Genomic DNA, 23,351 nt, shown 5'->3' on the forward strand with positions numbered 1-23,351 from the left:
AGAAGACCAAAACTGGACAAAGTGGATATTGGGAAGATGCTTCCATTGGTAGGAGACTCTAGAACCTGAGGGCACAGCCTTAGAGTAAAGAGAAGATCGTTTAGAACAGAGATGAGGAGAAACTTCTTCAGCCAGAGAGTGGTGAATCTATGGAATTCACTGCCACAGAAGGCTGTGGAGGCCAGGTCATTCAGTACATTTGAGGCTGAGATAGATAGGTTCTTGATTATCAGTACTCAAGGTGTGGCCTCATCAAGGCCCTGTATAACTGCAGCAAGACATCCCTACTCCAAAACTCAAATCCTCTCACTATGATGACCAGCATACCATTAGCTTCCTCACTGTCTGCAAACCTTCAGCGACTGTTCCACCATGACACCCAGGTCTCATTGCACCTCACTTTTTCCTAAACTGCCACCATTCAGATAATAATCTGCCTTTTGTTTTTGTGACTAAAGTGGAAAACCTCGCATTTATCCACGTTGTGTTGCATTTACCAAGTATTTGCCTACTCAGCCTGTCCAAATTACACTGTAGCCTCTTAGCATCCTCCTAACAGCACATGCTGTCACCCAGTTTAGTGTCATCTGCAAATTTGGAGATACTGCATTCAATTCCTTTCATCCAAAATGTTAATGTATATTGTGAACAGCTGAGGTCCCAGCACCAAACCCTATGGCACCCCACTTGTCACTGTCTGAAAAGGACTCATTTCTAACTCTGCTTCCTGTCTGTCAACTGGTTTTCTATCCATGTCACTACATTGCTTCCAATACCATGAGCTTTAATTTTCCTTACTAATCTCTTTGTGTGAAATCTTGTCACTCATTCACCACTGTCTACTCTTCTTGTCACATGCTCAAAAAAATTCCAGCAGATTTGTCTGATTCTGTCACCACTTTCCAAATGCTCAGTTATTCCTCAATGATTGACTCCAACATTTTTCCCACCACTGGCCTGGGAAACCAGTCTATAATTCCCCATTTTCTCTCCCACTTTTTTAAGAGAGTGGTGTTACATGAGGTCCCCTCCAGTCCATTGGAACTCTACAGAATGCTGGAAAATGATCACCAACATATCCCCACTATTTCTAGGGCCACTTCCTTAAGTACTCAGGGATGCAGAACATCAGGCCCTGGGGTCTTTATTGGGTCTCAAGCAGACTTGATAACAGAGCTTAAGGTAAAGGAACCCTTAGGAGGCAGTGATCATAAGATGATAGAATTTACTCTGAAATTTGAGAGGGTGAAGATAGAATCAGAGGTAATGGTATTACAGCTGAATAAAGGCGACTACAGCGATATGAGGGAGGAGCTGGGCAGAATTGACTGGAAGAGGAGCCTAGCAGGAAAGACAGTGGAACAGGAATGGCTGGAGATTCAGGGAGTAATTCAGGAGATGCAGCAAAAGTTCATTCCTAGGAAAAAGAAGCATAGTACAGGGAGGATGAGGCAACCATGGCTGACAAAGGAAGTCAAGGACAGCATAAAAGCAAAAGAGAAAGCGTATAATGTGGCGAAGGGCAGTGCAAAACCAGAGAACTGGGAAGCTTTCAAAGACCAACAGAGGGCTACAAAAAAAAAGAAATAAGAAGGAAGAAGATTAAATACGAGGTAAGCTAACCAGTAATATACATGAAGACCCTAAGAGTTTCTTTAGGTATATAAAGGGCAAAAGAGAAGCAAAAGTGGACATTGGACGGCTGGAAAATGATAGTAGTGGGGAACAAGGAAATGGCTGAGGAACTCAATAATTACTTCATGTCAGCCTTCATGGTGGAAGACACGAGTAATATCTGAAAAATTCAAGAGGGTCAGAGCTGAGTATGGTGGCCATCATCAAGGAAAAGGTGCTAGTAAAACTGATTGGCCTGAAGGTGGACAAACCACCTGGACCAGATGGACTACACCCCAGAGTTCTAAAGGAGATAGCTGAAGAGATAGTGGGAGCATTAGTTGTGATCATTCAGGAATCACTAGTCAGGGAGGGCTCCAGAGGGCTGGAAAATCGCTAACATTACACCCCTGTTTAAAAAGTGTGTAAGGCAAAAGATGGAAAATTACAGGCCAATTAGCCTCGGTCGTGGGTAAGGTTTTGGAGTCCATTATAGAGGATGAGATTGCTGAATATTTGGAAGTGTATTGTAAAATAGGGCAAAGTCAGCAAGGTTTCTTCAAGGGGAGGTCATGCCTGACAAATCTGCTAGAATTCTTTGTGGAAGTAATGAGCAGGGTAGACGAAGGAGAGTCAATGGATGTTATCTATCTGGACTTCAAGAAGGCCTTGAATAATGTGCCACACAGGAGGCTGCTGAGTAAGATAAGGGCCCAAAGTGTTGGAGGCAAGGTGCTAGCATGGATAGAAGATTGGCCGCCTGGCAGAAAGCAGAGAGTAGGGATAATGGGGTCTTTCTCAGGCAGCCAGTGACAAGTGATACTCCACAAGGGTCAGTGTTAGGACCATAACTTTTCACTTTGTACATTAATGATCTAGATGAAGGAACTGTGGGCATTCTGGTTAGGTTTGCAGATATTACAAAGATAGGTGGATGGACAGGTAGCATTGAGGAGGTGGTGAGGCTGCAGAAGAATTTGGACAGGTTAGGAGAATGGGCAGAGAAGTGGCCGATAGTGTACTACATGGGAAAGTGTGAGGTCATTAACTTTAGTAAAAAGAATAAAAGCATGGGCTATTTTCTAAATGGGGAGAAAATTCAGATATCTGAAGTGCAAAGAGACTTGGGAGTTCTAGTTCAGGATTCTATCAAGGAAAACTTGCAGGTTGAGTCAGTAGTCAGGAAGACAAATGCAATGTTGGCATTTGTTTTGAGAGGGCTTGAATATAAAAGTAGGGCTGTACTGCTGAGACTTTATAAGGCTCTGTCAGGCCACATTTGGAGTATTGTGTGCGGCTTTGGGCCCCATATCTCAGGAAGCATATATTGGCCCTGGAGCGGGTTCAGCGGAGGTTTGCAAGAATGGTCCCAGGAATGGAAAGCTTAACATGTGAGGACCGTTTGAGGACTCTGGGACTATACTCATTGGAGATTAGACAGATGAGGGGGGATCTAATTAAAACTTTCAGAATACTGAATGGCCCGGACAAAGTGGATGTTGGGAAGATGCTTCCATTGTTAGGACACTCTAGGACCTGAGGGCACAGCCTTAGAGTAAAGGGAATTCCTTTTAGAACAGAGATAAGGAGAAACTACTTCAGCCAGCGAGTGGTGAATCTATGAATTCACTGCCACAGAAGGCCGTAGAAGCCTGGTCATTGAGTACATTTAAGACCAAGAGAGATAGGCTCTTGATTATCAAGTGGATCAAGGGTTACAGGGAGAAAGAGAGAGAATAGGGTTGAGGAACTAATCAGCCATGATTGAATGGCGGAGCAGATTCAGTGGGCCGAATGGCCTAATTTCTGCTCCTATGTCTTATGGTCTTATGGCCTTTAATCCCATCAATTTCCCCAAAACCATTTCCTGACTAATAAGGATTTCCTTTGGCTCCTCCTTCATGCTTAACCCTCTGTCTCTGAGCATTTCCTGAAGATTATTTGTGCCCTCTCTAGTGAAGACAGAACAAAGTATTTGTTCAACTGGTCTGCCATCTCTTTGTTGTCCGTTATGAATTTATTTGATTCTAACTGCAAGGGACCCACAGCTGTCTTCTCCAGCCTTTTTCTCTTCACATATCTATAAGAGCTCTTGCTGTCAGTTTTTATGTTTTCCACAAGCTTACTTTCATATTCTATTTTCCCTTTCCAAATAAAACACTTTGTCCTCCTCTGATGAATTTTAAGTTTCTTCCAGTCTTTGGGTTTTCTGGCCAATTTATATGCCTCCTGCTTGATTTTAAGACTGTTCCTGATTTCCCCTGCTGGCTATGTTTGAGCCCCCTTCTCTGGTTTATGCCACACAGAGATATACAATTGTTGAAATTCATCCATGTGTCCTTTAAATGTCTGCCATTGCCTATCCACTGTCAACTCCTCAAATATCCTCGGCCAGTTTATGCTAGCCAATGCCTCATACCATCAAAGTTAGCTTTCTTTAAGCTCAGGGCCCAAGTTTCAGATGTAGTAGTGCTACCCTCCATCTCAATAAAGGATTCTACCATATTATGCTGACTCTTCCCAAAAGGATCTTGCACCACAATGTTGCTAATTAATCCTCTCTCATTACACAATACCCAGTCTCGGATGTCTTGCTCTGTAGTAGGTTTTTCAATGTATTAGTCAAAGAAACAATCCCTCATACATTCCAGGAAATCCTCCTCTGTCACATTGCTACCAGTTTGGGTAGTCCAATCAACATGTAGATTGAAGTCACTCATAAAAATTGCTGTACCCTTACTGCAAACTTTCCTGTTTGATACAGCCCCCAACATCATACTGTTTGGCGGTCTGTACACAACTTCTAATAATGTCTATTTCCCTTTGGTGTTCTGCAGCTCTACCCATACAGTTTCCACATTGCCCAGGCTAATGTCCTCCCTTATTATTGTGGTAACCTCCTCGTTAACCAGCAACGCTACTCCCCCTTCCCCTTCCTTTCTGTCTGTCTTTCCTAAAAATTGAATATTCCTGGATATTGAGTTCCTATCCCTGGTCAGCATGGAGCCAAGTCTCTGTGACCCCAATTATATAACCATTAATAACTGTTTGTGCAGTTAATTCATCTGCGTTATTACAAATATTCTTTGCATTTAGACACAAAGCCTCAGGCTCATTTTTTTGATGTTTATTGCCTTTGCAGAATCATTGTGAAATGTAGCCATTTTTGTTTTTTGTCTTTGGTTTCTCTGTCTTCAATTTTCACTTTTGCCCCTACTGCCTTTTGTTTCAGTCCCCACCATACACCTCCTGCATTGGTTCCCATCCCCCTGCCATTTTAGTTTAAACCCTTCCTAACAGTACTAGTAAACACTCCCCCAAGGACATTGGTTCCAGTCCTGTCAAGGTGCAGAACATCTGGTTTGTACTGGTCCCACCTCCCCAGAACCAATTCCAATGTCCCAGGAAGTTGAAACCCTCCCTCTTGCACCATTCTTCAAGACATGTACTCATCTTAACTATCCTGCCATCCCTACTCTGACTAGCGCATGGCACTGGTAGCAATCCCAGGATTACTACCTTTGAGATCCTACTTTTTAGTTTGACTCCTAACTCCATAAATTCAGCTTGTAGGACCTCATCTGGAATTGTTTTTTTACCTAAATCGTTGTTGCCTGTATGCACCATGACACCTGGCTATTCACCGTCTTTCCCCAGAATGTCCTACAGCCGCTCTGAGACAACTTTGACCCTTGCACCAGGGTGATAACAAACCATCCTGGATTCACACAGAAAGAATGTTTTTCTCTCCTATTTATTCCCCTTACAATTGAATCCCCTATTACTATATATCTACAATCCTTCTTTAAAAGTGCAACCACGTGAGCTGTCCTTCAGTCCTCTGAAACCAGAGGGGAATCTAAAATTTGAGTCAGGGCCCCTGTGATTTCCTCCCTTGTCTCCCATAGCACCCTGAGACACAACTCATCCACACCTGGGGATGGCCACTTTTAAACCTGCCAAAAATCCATTAAATCCTCGTTCTCTATTTCACACTGCTAATCTTGTCCATCAGTTATTTTTTTATGCCCCCTTTTTGCACTCTTAATTGCTTATTTAAGATTTGTGTACTCTTCTAGGGCCTCCATTGGTTTGCTTCTTTTGCACCAGTTATGCGTCTCTTCTTTCCTTTTTATCAATTTCTAAATATTCTTACACATCCAGGGTTCTCTGGGCTTGTTGTTCTGATATTTCAGCCTGAAGGAAACATGCTGGGCATGTATTATCCCCGATACCTTTTTGAACACCTCCCACTGATCTGCTATTAAATTTATTCTTATGTAGCCGCTCCTGGTCTACTTTGGCCAGATCCTGCCTTAGTTCCATAAAACCTGCCTTCCCTCACACCAGTACCTTTTTTTTTCCACTCTATCTTTGTCTTTTTCCATGCCAAACTTAGAAAGCATGGAGCTCTCGTTGCTGTCACTAAAATGTTACTCCATTGCCACCTTGAACCATTTCCAACAGGAGACAAAATCTAACCATTGACATTCAATGACATTACCATCTGTGAAATCCCTACTACCAGCATCCTGGGAGTTAGCCTTAACCAACAACTGAACTGGACCAGCTGTATAAATATTGTGGCTACAAGAGCAGATCAGAAGTTTGGAACTCTGTAGTGAATAATTCTTGTCCTGTCTCCTAAATACCTATCCACCAATAACAAGGCCTAGATCAGCAGTATATTGAGATGCTTTCCACTGGCTTGAGTGAGTGCTGCTCTAATAATACTTGAGATTGATACCATTTAAGACAAAACAGCTTGCTGGATTGACACCTGATCTACCACCTTCAATATTCATGCTTCACCACCTCTACACCATAGCAGATGTATGTAACATCTGCAAGGTGTACTGCAGTAACTCTCCAAGCCTATTTGAACAGAGCCATCCAAACAGTCTACATCTATCACCTTGAAGATCATGGGAAGCCATTACATGCAAGTTTCTCTCCCACTCTATCCTGATTTGGAACTGTAAGACCCATTCCTATGCTGTCACTGGATCAAAATCCTGCAATTCTCTTCCAACATCACTGCTATATCCCAATAATTGCAGCAATTCCAGAAGGCAACCTCCTCTAGGACAATTGAGGATGCAATAAATATGAGTCCTTTACAAAAAGCACTCGCTGACATGTACCCCAGGACTTGAATCATTCAAGATGTTAGCCAGAGGCTGCAGAGAGAAAGATAGAGGTACAAGCTGCTGACATCACTGCCTGGGAGATGTTGGCCAGAGGCTGCAGAAAGATAGAGAGAGGAGTACCAGCCACCGACATCGCTAACAGGAGGTACTGAATGCAAAGGTGTTAACACAAATTGAGAAGCAGCTTGTAAACAAAATGACCTGAGCCCAAGCATTAGTTTGAGCCAATTTAAACCAGTTTGGAATAACTAAGTTTTGCAAAAAATATTGAACTAACGTAAAAGCCTTATTTGGATGAGAAATAATAAAGCAATGCTGCCTAAATCTCTGGGCCAGGGCCAATAAGGTAAAGGCATGCAATAAGTGAATTAGCCTTAGCCAACAGGAAAGAGGCAACACAACTTGAGAGGGATAGGAGAGAAGGATAAGAAGATTCTCAGGTGTGCAGCCGGTGAAAACTCCAGAGACCAACCATCGCAGAAGCAGACCTAATGTTAAGGACGTGGTGATGACACCTAGAGCAGCATCTGGCCAGTGTCAACCCTCATTAGCAGCAGTAGCAGCTATCCTGATCAGGTATTAGCTTTTATGTTCTGTGACTATTCACAGGTGTCGGAGACTTTTGTGGGTATATAAATAGGTTCTAGTTCAGTTTGTGAGAAAGAATGGTCTAGTTTATAAGAAAATGTATAAGCAACACGTGTCTTGTGGAAGACTTTAATAAAGTAATTTGTGAAGTTATGACAATTGACTCTTCTCCTCTCTGTATAAGCCAATAAGCAGAGCCAGTGTTCTTTGGGATCTAACAAAGAAGGCAGCCATTAGGGATGGACAATGAATGCTAGCCAAGCCAGTGACATGCGTACCCCATGAATGAACTTTTAAAAAATAAGATTCTCATAAACCTCTTCTGCAGTTAGTCTAATACTATCACGTTCTTTCTAAAATATAGCTTTCAATTGGACACAATACTCCAGTGCCTTTCAATTTATTTCCTTGCCCTTGTAGTATACGCCCTATAGACAGAGCCTATGTTACTGTACACTTTCAAAATTGCTGTCTGAACCTGTCTGACCTGTGCACCGAGATCCCGCTGCTCCTAGACTCCCTTTAGATTTGGGTTTTTATATTGTCTCCATGTCTTTTGTACCAAAATGTTTCACCTCCCTCTCTGAGTTGAGCTTCATCTACCACCAACACACCTTTCAACCAACTTGTCTATGCCCTTTTGGAGTTATGCACTGTTCTCTTCCTCATTTACAAAGCTTAGAAGTTTTATGTCCTCTGTGAATTAAACAGTATGGTTTGGATTATTTCTATGTATCAGGGAAAGCAAGAGCCTCAACACTGATCCCTGTGGAACCCCATTACAATACATGCCCCAGCCTGCAAAATATTCATTAACCGTTACTTTGGTACTTGTCATTGCCGATGTTGCCATATCCCTGTTATTCGATGAGCCCTAACTTTACACACAAGTCTGTTGTATGGCACTGTTTCACCTACCTTTGGAAGTTCTTGAATACTGTATCAACAGCATTGCCCTCATTGACACTGGTCAAACATTTCTGAAGAAGGGTCTAGGCCTGAAACGTCAGCTTTCCTGCTCCTCTGATGCTGCTTGGCCTGCTGTGTTCATCCAGCTCGACACCTTGTTATCTCAGATTCTCCAGCTTCTGCAGTTCCTACTAACTCCAGCCTGCTTAAATGTGAGTTTCTCTTTATAGGGTGGAGGGCAGGAGTGATTAAATAAATTTTCATGGTGCAAGTCCAAAGTAAATGCTAAGGGACAAATAATGAAACAAGATCAGTCCAGAGGAGATGTAAATGGCAAGCTAAATGCAGCATAAAGCAAATGGCATTTAAAAAAGCAAAACAAAACATGGATAGAGATTAAACATAAAATTTGTTGAGCTCTTGTTCTTGAGCTCTAGAAGACTTTGAGTAGCCCCGGTGGGGTGCTGTTTCTCACTTTTGCATTGAGTTCCATCGAAACATTGCAGCAGCCCAAGTACAGAAAGTTCCAATGGAAGCAAGGTGAAAAATTAAAACATCAGATGGCCAGAAACTTCAGGTCATGTGCGCAGACTGAGTGGAGGTGTTCACTTGGTCAGTATTTGGCCTCTCCAAAATAGACGCCACAGTGGGAGCCACAAAATCATCAAAAAAAGTGCAATCAAATCACTAATTCACTCGAGAGGAATGTTTGAGGTCCTGGATAATGAGAATAGAGGTTAAAGGAGAGTTAGAATTTTCTTTCAGTTCCGTTTCTTCAAATTAATTTCATTGAAAGCAAGATGCCTGACAACCAATGGAGTGGGGAGCAGGAGCACACCCATTTTGTCAGCCTTCAGAAGCAGGATTTTAAAATATCAGTTCTGCCATTCTAATAAAATCAGGATAGCAAGAGGCATCTTAATGTTATGTTAATATCCGTGAATAATTACATATTAGTGACCACTATACAGTCAACACACCTTTGCAAGAAAGATCCCTATAATAATCACTGCTCTACCAGCATATTTCTACAACACAGCACTTAATAGTGACATTGAAGATGACAAAACGATTTACATTTATTTTCAGAATGTGCTAAACCCCTTGATAGGCTTTTCATTTTCTTCACCAACTTAAACATTTTGTGTGCCATTAAGACTGAGTTTACACGTTACGTATTTTGTTCCAAACTATTGCTGGTCAGGAATGTGGTGGCACAGTGGCTCAGTGGCTAGCACTGCTGCCTCACTGCGCCAGGGACCAGGGTTCAATTCCTGCCTCGGGCAACCTTCTGTGTGGAGTTTGCATATTCTCCACGTGTCTGCATGGGTTTCCTCTGGGTGCTCCGGTTTCCTCCCACAGTCCAAAGATGTGCAGGTCAGCTGGATTGGCCGTGCTAAATTGCCCATAGTGCTCAGGGGTGTGTGGGTTATCGGGAGATGGGTCTGGTTGGGATGCTTCAAGGGGCGGTGTGGACTTGTTGGGCCAAAGGGCCTGTTTCCACACTGTATGGAATCTAAAAAAAAAATCAGGTTTCATCAAAAAAATTGAAAAGTGACCATTTGCAAAGCAAATCCACTTACAGATGAAAATCCTGTCCAAAGAAGTCATCAAAGAGGAAACAAGGATCAGATATAGACTATGTGAAGGCAGGATGAGGGTGGAAGTCGGATGAAAATTCAATGAAATATTCCATTTCAGGAAGAAAGCAGGATATGGCATGGAATACCATTATACAGGAGAAATGGGTGAATGGGCCCAGAATTAGATAGGAACAATGAACATTCCATTTGGCCCACATATAGGTAGGATCCCTACAGATACCTACAATAACACTTATGTTTATAGCGAGTGGAGTTGAAAGAAAAACTGTTCAGTTTGGAACAAAGGCAGCCAAGCAGTGGTGGATAGTGATAAATGTGAAACGGGTCATTTTCCAACTTGCAGGCATTCACACGTCGGCTACTAGGACCCCAGCTATTCACAACCTTAATTACTGAATTAGCTGAGAGAACTAAATGTAATATTGCCATTGTCAGAGGATATAAACCTAAGTGGGAGGTTGAACTGTAAGGAGGTCTTTATAATAAGAAGAGGCCCTTCACTGTGATTCAGACAAATTGGATGAATGGGCCCATAGATCATAGAACAGTACAGCACAGTACAGGCCCTTCGGCCCGTGACGTTGTGCCAAACTTTATCCTAATCCTAAGGTCTACCTAACCTCCACCTCATAATGGCAGATGTCTGGCAGATGAAGTAAAATGTAAACAAATGTGAGGTTGTCCACTTGGAAGCAAAAGCAGGAAGGCAGATTATTTTCTGAATGGCAAAAATTGGGAGAGGCAGGGGTGGAATGAGATTTGGATGTCCTTGTACATCACCTGCTGAAAGTAAGCATGCAGGTACAGCAGGCAGTGAAGAAAACAAATAGAATATTAGTTTTTCACAATGAGAGAATTCGAGATTCAGGAACAGGCATAACTTGTTGCAATTGTACAGGGCCTTGGTGAGACCACATCTGGAGTATGGTCTCTTTAATTGAGAAATTATGTTCTGGCTATGGAGAGGTTTACCAGGCTGATTCCTGGGATGCAACACATTGACATGCAGAGAGAGACAGGATCAATTAGGGCTATATTGACTGAGGTTTAGAAGAATAAGGTGGAAGTCTATTGGAACCTTAAAAATGCTAGCAGGACTAGACAGGGTATCAAGTGCCCAGTGGCTGGAATCCTACCCCCAACCTCCGGTCCCAGTCAACCAGAGGGAATTATGGCAACTGAGGGCAATGGATTCAGCAGAGGCCTAAGATTTTCAAAGGATGCCAGACCAAAAGCTAATGAGAGTGGGATGACGTTACAGGGAGAAGTTCATGAGTGAGAGGGGAGCATGGGAGTCAAAATAAAGCGCAGAAGTGTAGCTCAATGTTGAGCCTCTTAGAGTAAGAGAATCTGACCCCACTCCTCACACACAGCTGCTACCATGCACCTTGCATGGCAAGTGAACTGTTAGTGGCCATCCTCAAGCCTTCCCACCCTGAATGTAATTAGGACATAGGCAGGAAGACAACAGGGTCCCACCCAATTCACGGTGCCACCTCCCAGCTCACCTGGAAGAACGCATTCAATTCTATCCATCATTTTTCATTCGTCTTATCTCATAAGTATTTTCATTAGTTCCTCTCTAATGTGATTGAAGAAATGCACAGATTACAGCACCCACAGCACATAACACAAGGGTTTTACAGAATCATAGAAGCCCTTACACTGTGGAAGCAGGTTACTTGGCCCATCGAGTCCATGCCAACCTTCCAAAGATCATATCACCCAGACCTATTCCCTTGTCTTTCTCTGTAACCCTGTGTTTTCCATTGCTAATCCACCTACACATCCCTGGACACTCTGGGCAATTTAGTATGGCCAACCCAGCTAACCTGCACATCTTTGGACCGTGGGAGGAAACCAGATCACCCGGAGGAAACCCACAGGGATTATGCATAAACTTCACACGTACAGTCTGTGGCTGAAATCAAACCCAGGTTCCTAGAGCTGGTGAGGCAGCAGCACTAACCACTGAGCCAACATACCACCCCATTTATTGGTGTAGCCTTGCTTCACATTATCTCAGTACTTGATATTGAGCAGTCAGGATAGATTGCTGATCATACAGCACGCTGAAGAATTGGATAGTAAAATCTAGTACAGAAATTTGTAAAATCTATGCATTTCAGGCAACGAATGCGAATATTTTTAAAAAACACAATTCACTTATTAGCACTGAAAGGGGGAGGTGATGGCCTCGTGGTATTATCGCTGGACTGTTAATCTGGAGACCCACATAATATTCTGGGGACCTGGGTTCAAATCCCACCACTGCAAATGATGGAAGTTGAATTTAATTAAAAAATCTGGAATTAACAGTCTAATGATGACTATGAGTCAATTGTCAAGGTAAAAACCCATCTGGTTCACTAATGTCCTTAAGGGAAGGAAACTGCCATCTTTACCTGGGCTGGTCTACATGTGCCTCCAGACCCCCAGCAGTGTGGTTGGCTCTGAACTGCCCTTTGGGTAATGAGGGAGGGACAATAAATTCTGCCTAGCCAGTGATACTCTCATCCAATGAATAAAAAAAATTCCTTTTGCCACCATTTTCGCTGAAATTTTAATCTTTTGCTGACAGTTATTACCCAAGTAGGTAGCTGTGCAGTCCCGTGGACATCTCCAAAATGTCTTTCCATGCAAGTATGAATATTCAACAATCTGAATTTCAAGGCAGGAATGGGCTTGATTTGCTTTTTACAAGTTATATCAACATTATATATGAAATTTACGAAACCTTGCGTGGAGCCTATCTACATTTGTAATAAATTTGTTGCAAAATTAATTTGATCCCATGCCTCATATTTGTGCCATAATTAAGGCTACCTACTTCCATCTTTTTAACCTCATGCCATGTTGGTAATTTCAGTGGGCTAGTAATCTAGAAGGCTAGGCTAATGCTCTGGGGATATGTGTTCTATTCCCACGCTGACAATAGTTGGTATTTAAATTCAACTGAAACAATCTGAAACATAAAGCTAGTCTCAGTAATGATGAATATGAAGCTATCATTGATTTTTATTAAGAACCATTTGGTTCACTGATGACCCTTAGGGAAGGAAATCTGCCATCCTTACCTGATCTGACCCACAGCAAAGTGACTGATTCTTACTGCCTTCTGAAATGGTCAAACAAGCCATTCAGTTCAAGGCATAGAGATTGACAGCACTTACTGGCCTTGCTTGTACTACCCACCTCCCAAGAAAGAAGAAAGGGAAAACAAGTGCTGTGGCTTTGACCGGTCTCAGTTCATCTGCTGCTAAAATAGTCACTAACATCTTTATTTTTATCTCTAGGCTCAATTATTCTAGCCCACCCCTAGATGATGTGTCACATTCTACTTAACGTCATCTAAAACTCCATTGCTTCAGGGTTTGCAGCATGCCCCATTTAATCCATCTGCTCATTGGCCTACATTGACTCCCAGTCAAGCAATACTTTGATTTTATAACTTTCATCCTTGTTTTTGGATCTTTCCATGGCCTTGCCCTCTCTACCTTTGTTATCTCCCCCAGCCCCACAAAGCCCTGAGATGTCAGAGTTCTCTAATTGTGGCTTCCATAATATCCTTAATAATCTCTCCACCATTGGCAGCTGTGCCTTTGAACCCAGGCTCTGGAATACCTTCACACATTCTCCCGCTTCTCTAACTCAATATCCTCCTGAAGGAGTTTCTTAAAACCTACTTCTTTACCAGACATTTGGTCAGCTGACTTAATACCTCCTTATGTAACACAGTATCATTTTTAAGGTCTCAGCAAAAATTTGTGGCTTGGGGTGTGGATGCAGTTGTTCATTAGCTCGCCGAGCGAGTTGTTCTGTGGTGTGCAGACATTTGCACTGATGATGTTGACTAGAAGGCTAATGAACATCTGCACATCACAAAACAACCAGCTTGACAAGCTAATGAACAACTGCAGTGTCATTTTATTTTAAGTGCTTTGTGAAGTGTGTTGGGACATTCCATTGCATTAAAAGTGCAAAATAAATAGAAGTTGTTCTTAATTATTTGAAATATTTGCACAAGAAAACTTAATTTAACCCAGATTCCAAACAATAAAACATATTTGGCAGTCATTTTGGCACAGTTTGGGTTGCCTGGCGGGTCAGTGGCTGCCTCACAGCACCTGAGACCCTGGTTCAATTTTGGCCTCAAGTGACTGTGTGAAGTTTGCGTATTCTCCCTGTATCTGTATGGGTTTGCTCTGTTTTCCTCCCACATTCCGAAGACGTGCAAGTTAGGTGGGTTAGCCATGGGAAGTTGCCCAGAATATCCAGGGATGTGTATCCAGGAATTAGAGATGGAAAATGCAGCGTTAGAGGGATAGAGCATGAACTCTAAGGTCGGTGTGAACTAAATGGGCCAAATGGTCTGTTTCTACACTGTAGAGATTCTATGAAATCCAATTCAGATTGATTGTTTAGCAGTACGAACAACTAATAAGTACTAAAGTACAGGTATATGTATTAATAATCAAAATCTTTAACATAAATATCGTATAAATCTAATATATGTACTAATAATCATAGTCGTTATTTGAATCTTCACTTTTTATTGCTGGTCCTTCCAGGTATTCCATAAGACTGACCAGGTTAAGGAGCATTACAAGGACATAAGAAACAATGTAAGCACTCCTGACAGCCAGGGTAAACCACTTATAAAATGAGGGTATTGCAAAAGTGTATCAGTTGTCACATATTGTCATTACAAGAATAGTATATGTTTTAATGTATGAGAAAGCTATGATAATTATATTTAGCAACCTCATTGAACACTTAAACTCAACCTGTAACTTAGTTTGTGATTCAGAGTAGCAAAATCAGTAAATGGAATATATGTAAAATTCAAATCATTACTACCATAATTTTTACATTAAACATCCAGGTATTATTGTGGCATTAAAATATATTGAGCTCTATAACTAGTAAAAATAAATGCAGGCACGGCTGAACAGTCAGGTTTTGTTTTGCCAGTTAGCTGAGGAATATTGTTATTTGTGAGCAAGATGAGCTGTTACTGAGCCTGTAGAGGATTTCACCACACAGTATCTATTTAGACTAATTCATAATGACAGCCTTGCATATGATTTGCTAAATTTTAATAAGGATGGCATCATAAAGTGCCATGAAAATGTAGGTCACGTATTAACAAAGCATCCTATTGTGAATTGACTTGTTTCAAATGTTTCAATCAAAAGTCAGTGAAATATGTAACTTTTCCAAATGATTTTCTTTTCAGCAAAGCAATGCAGAAAATGAATTAGCATTAACTATATTTTCTTCTGGCACTGCTCTCCTATAGATGCTCCATTTTGAGGACAGGATTAAAATAATCAGATTACATTTGAGCTGTGTAGTTTGAAGCAGCTCCTGTTGAGATGTACATCATAAGGAACTTGCTTAGAAATGTATTCTCGTAAGAAGAATTTGTTGCCCTTGGATATTACATTCAAATGTCAGTTTTCAACCTGAGGTAAGATAAAGGATCAATTCCTTTTCTTTACATTCAACAAGTAATTCTGGATTTGATCAGTACTCTGCCTTTACGATAGGTTCTTGTTAATCTGATGCAGGCTGAACTACTAAATCTGGATGATAGTACAAACCATGTTTAATAACTATTGGAATGTAGAATTTTTGGAGATATACACGGCAATAAAGTTTTTTTAATCTTTGCGATCATACATTGAAACCCTATTTTGTGGACTAATAATATAAAATGCTTGCACAATCCTGAAGTGCTGACAGTCAGAAGGATAATGTTCCAAATTAAATATTCATATCTAAAGTTAATTCTTCATCTTTCAGACTATGTGCAAAGGGTATGCAAATTTCAGAATGTTTGTATAGAAACTAAATAGTGCAGAATTTGAAGTGTTATTCAGATGCAGTGGATGATACAGGTGCCAGTGCATGCAGTGATAGGGCCACAGTTAATCAGTCTAGCAGCGTCTTTAGAATAGTATGAGCAAATTGCAGAGGAACCTTTCACAGACCCCGGAAACAACTCAACAGTTGCAGGGACAACAAAATCAGCTGTTTGGAAGTTGAAACAAGTGTTCTGAAATGAGAGTAAGGGACGAACAGTAGACAGCAGTTTTAATGTGGCACCAGAAGAAGCACATCCTCCTACCTCCACAACAAGGTAAACAAAATGCTAGAAATTTACTTATAAGGTGGCAGCTTCCTGCTGGCCCTTTAAGGGTGGCTGCTGAGCAGCTGCTGTGCTTATTCAGAATGCATTTGACACAGGGACCTAGAAAAAGCATTATATTCAATACATGTGAAACTGGGGTGACTAATGTCCGTTTCAGGTGCCTGCCCAGAACATCTCCTAAGTAGGTGTCAATTAAGAAACATGTATGTCACCCTAACAATGCCAAAAAATGGTGAATACATCATGATTCAATTTCTAAGCCTTTTTTTGTAATTTGGGGAGGCTTTTGTATGCTTCAAACTAAAAATAATTGCATAAGAATTATTAAGTATAAAATGGCAATCTTGTGATTGTGAGAAATGCCCATGGTGAAGCGATGCATTCCCAAGTTATGATCTCAGCATGTACATTTTAAATTAGTTTGGTCATAAGTATAATTTAAAAGCCTGTAGTTCTCTAGCAAGGTTCAGTTGGTAATAAATACAGAAGGAAATTGTTGAATAGATCTGTGTTAATTAAAGTACAAGTTGTGTTGCAATAAAACCTTTTACAATGTCACTTACATATATTGACCCATATGTATCTTTTGTATTAATTTATAAAGTAACGTGCGAAGAAATCAATATATGAAATAGATTTGAATATATCAAATATTGTTTTTTTTGCCTTCATGGCAAGCTTGAGGTTTTAGTACAGTTTTGTACAAGGGGCTGAAATCTCCTAGTCCACATTTCTGGATATGTCAGCAAAATAAAATCCTTTTCCATGATAAGAATTTGTTGTAATTGGATTAAGTATTAACAAGGAGCAACAACAAAACACGAATGCACTAGCATTATGAATATGATGGTCCCACATGTGTGAGCCTCAGAATGCATATGTTAATAATCCTTCTCAATTCTGAACAGTTAATAAGATTTAGATTAGAGCATGTAAGTTATGACAAAGAGTTTAATGTTAGATATTAGTTGTAGTTTTGGTGAACTTTATACTGTTATTGACAAATATACACGTTGTAATAGAACTATGAATTATATATACGTCTATAGGTATAAATGACTTTGTATAGAAATGTTCTTGGATAATAAATGTATACTTGCCTAATAATAAAATTGTGAACTGCATTAAATTCCTTTACGAAAGAAAATCAGTGCTATAGCCTTTTAAGCACTGAAACATCATTTCAGCTTTTAAAAATGTAGACCCTGCAGAATTAGAAGAATGAAAAGTGGCCATAGTGAAACATATAATATTATTAGGGAGCTTAACAGGGTAAATGGGGAGAGTTTATTTCCCCTTGAAGAAGAACCTAAGACCAAAGGGCACAACCTCGGAATAGGGATCACCTGACAAACCTGAGGAAGAATTTCTATTCTCAGGGGGTTGTGAATCTGTGGAATTCTATGCAGCAAGTAATCAAGACTGAGTCATTAAATATACTCAAAGTTGAGTTAGGGAGATTTTTAATCAATAAAGGAACTGAGGGTTATGGCGAAAAGACAGGAAAGTGGAATTGAGGATTATAAAATCAGCTGTGATCTCAACAAATGGTGGAACAGATTCAATAGCCTGAATGATCGACTTCTAATCAAGAAAGTTAGTAGAGCACTGACCTTTATATCTGGAGGACTGGAGTATAAAGATTCAGAAATTAAGCTAGTTAGACACCATCTTGAGTACTGTGAGCAGATTGGGGCACCTCATCTTAGGGAGGATACATTGGCCTTGGAGGGATGACAATGCAGCTTTACGAGAACAATACCTGAATTTCAGGGGTTAAGTTATGAGGAGAGATTACACAAATTAGGCCTGTTTTCTCTAGAAATGAGAAAGGTTAAGAGGAGTTCTGATTGAAGAGTCTAAGATATTAACAGGAAAAGACAGGGTAGATAATGATAAGCTATTTATTCTATATGGAAATTCTAGAACTAGGGGGCTTAGTCTGAGAATTGGTGTCAGACCATTTTAGAGAGATGTTAGGAAGCACTTCTACACACAAAAGATGATGGATGTTTGGAAATCTCTTTCACAAACAGTTGTAGATGTTGGATCAGTTATTAATTTTAAATCTGAGATAGATAAATTGTTGTTAAGCAAAGATGTTAAGGATAATGGACCAAAGGAAAGTTAGAGCACAGATCAGCCATGATCTCATTGAATGGCAGAATAGCTTGAAGGGCTGAATGACCTACTCCTGTGGCTAAGTTCCTATTTTCTGCTCCACAGAAGTGCCACAGTGTAGGAGACCCTTTGTCCCATGATCACCAACTCTCCAAATGATCATTATGACTTAGTGACATTCTGCCTTTTCTACACACACTTGTGCATCGTTTCTATTTAAATAATTATCTAATAGCCTCCTGAATTCCTTGCTAAATTGAAATTACCTCTGATAACATAAAGTAGAAATAATAAACATGTGGAAATAGTGTACATTTATAAATTGAAGACTATAATTTTCAACATTAGTCCTTCACAATCAAATCTGTGTAAAAACACTAAGGTTCCACACTGGATACGTAACTCCTCAGATGCCAATGCAAACCAAGCCTAGCATGAAGACTTAAACGACATTCAGGCCCCATAATTATCATCTCCAACAAGTCGGAATTTAATCATCTCTTAACATTTAATGACATTCCCATCACTAGCAATATCTTGGGGTCTGTAACAGACAGAAACTTAACTAGACCACCAAATAGATTCTGTGAGCATAACCGCAGGTCAGGGATGAGAATTCTCCAACAGGTAATCACATCCTGACTCCATGAAGCCTGCCTATTATCAAAAAGGCGCAGCATCATGGATGAGTGCAACTTCACTAACACTCATGAATCTCAACATGGTCCATGTCAAAGCAGCCCGCTTGATTGGTATCCTTACACCTTAAATGTTCACTCCCTCCACACCACCACACACAGAGGCAGCATTTTGTACCAGCAGCGCAGAAAAATGCAGAGGCTCCCTCTGCAGCATCTTCCAAACATTATACCTTCTAGAAGGACAAGAGCGGAAAGTGTGTGGGAAGACCTGTGCCTGCAAAGTCCCCTCCAAGACATGCCCCACTTTAACTTGGAAATACGTCATCTTTCCTTTGTCATCATTGAATCAAAATCCTAGAATTGTTGCTCTAACAGCAGTGTGCATGTGCCTGCAGCACAACAGTGTCAGTGATTCAAGAAGGCAGCTCACGATCACAGTCTCAATGTTACTGAAGGATGGCCATTAAATGCTGGCCTTACTGGCCATAAGTTGTGGGAACCAATCACATAAGAAAGAGGCAAGACCAAATTATCAATACTATCAACCAAGAAGGAAAGTTAGGTGATGATAAATGTAGTATTATTGAGGGGACCAGAATTGGTTTTATGTATGAGATGTGCTTGGAGGGACCATAAAAATGATAGAAGAAAAACTAGAGTGAGAGAAAGAGAGAGGAATTCCGGGATAGAGTTGGGGGACATCTGAGAGGTAATGTATGGCTTTGTGGATAATGTCAAAGCAGAAAAGAAAAACAGGTCACAGAATAGATGGACTCTGTCTTGATGATGAAGCAGTATAATAGCTTCTTCTGTGCGTATTAATGGAGATATTTAGGCTGCAAATTCAAAGGATTGGTTAGTGTCTGAGAATGGTGACTGTCTTTGCCCTTCAGGGTGCTTCTAGAATTGAGGCCAAGGCCTGGTAGAGTCAAATACTTTGGCTCTTCACAAAAGAGGGCACAGATAACCTCCCAGAAATATTAGAGAACCAAGAGAGAGGACAGATCTGAAGGAAATGAGTATTAGTAAGAAAATGGTTCTGGGCATATTAGAAGTGTTCAAGGCTAACAAATCACCAGCCACTGATAACATGCATTCCAGAGTACTGAAGGAAGTGCAAAAGCAGAAAGAACTGTGGATGCTGTAAATCAGGAACAAAAACAAAGTTGCTGGAAAAGCTCAGCAGTTTGGCAGCATCTGTGAAGAGAAATCAGAATTAACATTTTGGGTCCAGTGAGTTTTGAGGAAGTATTACTAGGCCCAAAGCATTTACTCTGATTTCTCTCCACAGGTGCTGTCAGGCCTGCTGAGCTTTTCCAGCAACTTCTACTGAAGGAAGCGACCCTGGATATTTTGTATAGATTAGTGGTCTGGTCATCTTCCAGAACTCTATAGACTTTGTGACAATACTATGGCTTTAGGAGGTATATTTTGTCCTTATTTCTTTTATGAAGTGAAGTTGAGGCAGAAGTGCTGACCGGTCTGTTCCAAGCCAATAATCAGATTGTGAGGCCTTGGTTTTTATTTTATGGTTAGAACAATAAAGCAGCGTGAATAGGTGGAGTCAAGCTCCCAAAGAATCAGGATTTTAGTTTAGCTTTCAGTAGCTGTTGGAGTCTTAAACCTGGATGTGGAAGCTCCTTTTCCTCTCTCTGTTACAGATAAATGGTGGGGTACTCTGCCTGCTGCTAGGATTGCATGTGAGACAATATATTTTACTGAATTTGCCTTTGCCAAGGGTGTGTTTCTGGGATGTTACTATATTGGAATAGTTGTTGCATAGTAATTAAATAATCTATTATTCTGTTAAGTTTTCCAGTGAATTAGGTTATTCCAAATCTTCTTTCTTCTGTTTGCATTTTATGTATTGTATAAGAATAAAGTGTGTTTTGCTTCAAGCCTGGTAGTTTGACTAATTCAATTGCTTCCAGAGAACATCACCCTATACTTCCAGTTAACATAAGAAAAACTTGGAGTCTAGGCTATTTTCTTAGTATATTTTGAGAGGGTTTTGTCTTTTTTTGAGGATATAACTATCAGAGTAGATAAGAGAGAACCAATGGATGTGGTTTACTCGGAATTTCTTGGATGATAGGGTTCCTCATAAGAAGTTGGTGGACAAAGTTAAAACACATGGGATTGGGGTAAATGTTAACATGGATTGGGAATTGGTTGTCAAACAGAAAATAGAGAATGGGACTAATTAGACCTTTCTTCTAAGTGGCAGACAGCAACAAATAGGGGACCGCAAGGACCATATATGTGCGTATATATAATGACCTGGATGAGGAAATCAAATGCCGTATTTTCAAGTTTTCTGATGATACAAAACTAGGTGGGACTGTGAAATGCGAGGAGAATGCAAGGAGGCTTCATGGTGATTTAGACAAGCTGAGTGAGTGGGCAAACACATGGCAGGTGCAATGCAATGTGACTGAATGTCAATTACGTTCTTTGGTGTGAAAAACAGAAAGGAAGAGCATGACTTAAATGGTGATATATTGGGGAATGTGGATTATACAAAGGGAGCTGGGTGTCCTTGAACACCAGTCAATGAAAGTAGACAGGCAGATGCAGCAAGCAATTAGTGAGACTGCACATTGGGAGAGGATATATTGACCCTACATTGTAAGAGGACTTGAGTTCAGAAGTAGCGATGCCTCACTGCAATTATACAGAGCCTTGGTGAGATCACATCTGGCATATATTCTGCAGTTTTGGTCTCCCTATCCAAGAAAGCATATACTTGCAATAGAGGGAGTGCATCAGAGGTTCACTAGGCTGTTACCAGGATGGCAGGAGGAGAGATTGGTTTGACTGAGCCCATATTGGCTAGACTTTAGAAGGAAGGGAAGGGATTTGATTCAAACACATATAATTCTAACAGAGATAATGGGAACTGCCAATGCTGGAGAACCTGAGATAACAAGGTGTAGAGCTGGGTGAACACAGCAGGCCAAGCAGCATCTAGTCAGAGGACAAATTTGAAGGATTATGTTTTTCCTAAAGTCTAGAACCAGGGGTAAGAGATTCAGGATATTGAGTAGACCAATTAGGAGTGAGAGAAGGACAAATACTTCACTAAAAGGGTAGTGAACCAATGGAATTCTATAAACCAGAGGCTGTGGATGGCAGGTCACTGGATATATTCAAGATAAATTTTAAGATTCTAAGGGAATCAAGGAATTATTGAGGTTCACAAGGAAGAGGTATTATTGAGGTTCACAAGGAAGAGGTACATTGAGGTTCACAAGGAAGAGGTATATTGAGGTTCACAAGGAAGAGGTATTATTGCGGTTCACAAGGAAGAGGTATTAGAAATCCTACAGAGGGTGAAGATAGATAAGTCTCCTGGGCCAGATGGGATTTATCCTAGGATCCTCTGAGAAGCTAGGGAGGAGATTGACAAGCCTTTGGCATTGATCTTTAACTCATCATTGTCTACAGGAATAGTGCCACATGATGGAGGATAGCAAATGTGGTTTCCCTGTTCAAGAAGGGGAGTAGAGACAACCCTGGTAATTATAGACCAGTCAGCCTTACCTCAGTTGTTGGTAATGTGTTGGAAATGTTTATAAGGGATAGGATTTATAATCATCTAGAAAAGAATTAATTGATTAGGGAAAGTCAGCATGGTTTTGTGAAGGAAAGGTCGTGCCTCACAAACCTTATTGAGTTCTTTGAGAAGGTGACCAAACAGGTAGATGAGAGTAAACCGGTTGACGTGGTGTATATGGATTTCAGCAAGGCGTTCGATAAGGTTCCCCAAAGTAGGTTATTGTACAAAATGCGGAGGAATGGGATTGTGGGAGATATAGCAGTTTGGATCGGAAATTGGTTTGCTGAAAGAAGGCAGAGGGTGATAGTTGATGAGAAATGTTCATCCTGGAGAGCAGTTACTAGTGGTGTACCGCAAGGGTCGGTGTTGGGTCCACTGCTGTTTGTCATTTTTATAAATGACCTGGATGAGGGCGTAGAAGGATAGGTTAGTAAATTTGCAGACGACACTAAGGTCGGTGGAGTTGTGGACAGTGACGAAGGATGCTGTAGGTTGCAGAGAGACATAGATAAGCTGCAGAGCTGGGCTGAGAGGTGGCAAATGGAGTTTAATGCAGACAAGTGTGAGGTGATGCACTTTGGTAGGAGTAACTGGAAGGCAAAGTACTGGGCTAATGGTAAGATTCTTGGTAGTGTAGATGAGCAGAGACATCTCGGTGTCCATGTACACAAATCCTTGAAAGTTGCCACCCAGGTTGACAGGGCTGTTAAGAAGGCATACAGTGTTTTAGCTTTTATTAATAGAGGGATCGAGCTCCGGAACCAAGAAGTTATGGTGAAGCTGTACAAAACTCTGGTGCGGCCGCACTTGGAGATTTGCGTACAGTTCTGGTCACCGCATTATAAGAAGGATGTGGAAGCATTGGAAAGGGTGCAGAGGAGATTTACTAGGATGTTGCCTGGTATGGAGGGAAGGTCTTACGAGGAAAGGCTGAGGGGCTTGAGGCTGTTTTCGTTAGAGAGAAGGTTGAGAGGTGACTTAATTGAAACATATAAAATAATCAGAGTG

At 40.9% G+C, this 23,351-nt stretch overlaps 1 protein-coding gene across 4 annotated transcripts in view; it reads left to right on the forward strand.

The window, feature by feature from the left end:
- The first annotated feature begins 15,184 nt into the window (after positions 1–15,184).
- abca4b (ATP-binding cassette, sub-family A (ABC1), member 4b) overlaps positions 15,185–23,351 on the forward strand; it is a 156,406-nt gene continuing 148,239 nt past the window's right edge. For 3 of the 4 annotated variants that reach the window (XM_059648065.1, XM_059648068.1, XM_059648067.1), the window contains exon 1: positions 15,185–15,338. The gene's annotated coding sequence lies outside the window, so the exon portion shown is untranslated. Of the gene's footprint in view, positions 15,339–15,851; positions 16,011–23,351 lie in introns of those variants that run through there. The other variant, XM_059648066.1, reaches the window with a different exon arrangement.

Source organism: Stegostoma tigrinum, chromosome 8, assembly GCF_030684315.1.
Source record: "Stegostoma tigrinum isolate sSteTig4 chromosome 8, sSteTig4.hap1, whole genome shotgun sequence".
In the NCBI taxonomy this organism is placed as follows: domain Eukaryota; kingdom Metazoa; phylum Chordata; class Chondrichthyes; order Orectolobiformes; family Stegostomatidae; genus Stegostoma; species Stegostoma tigrinum.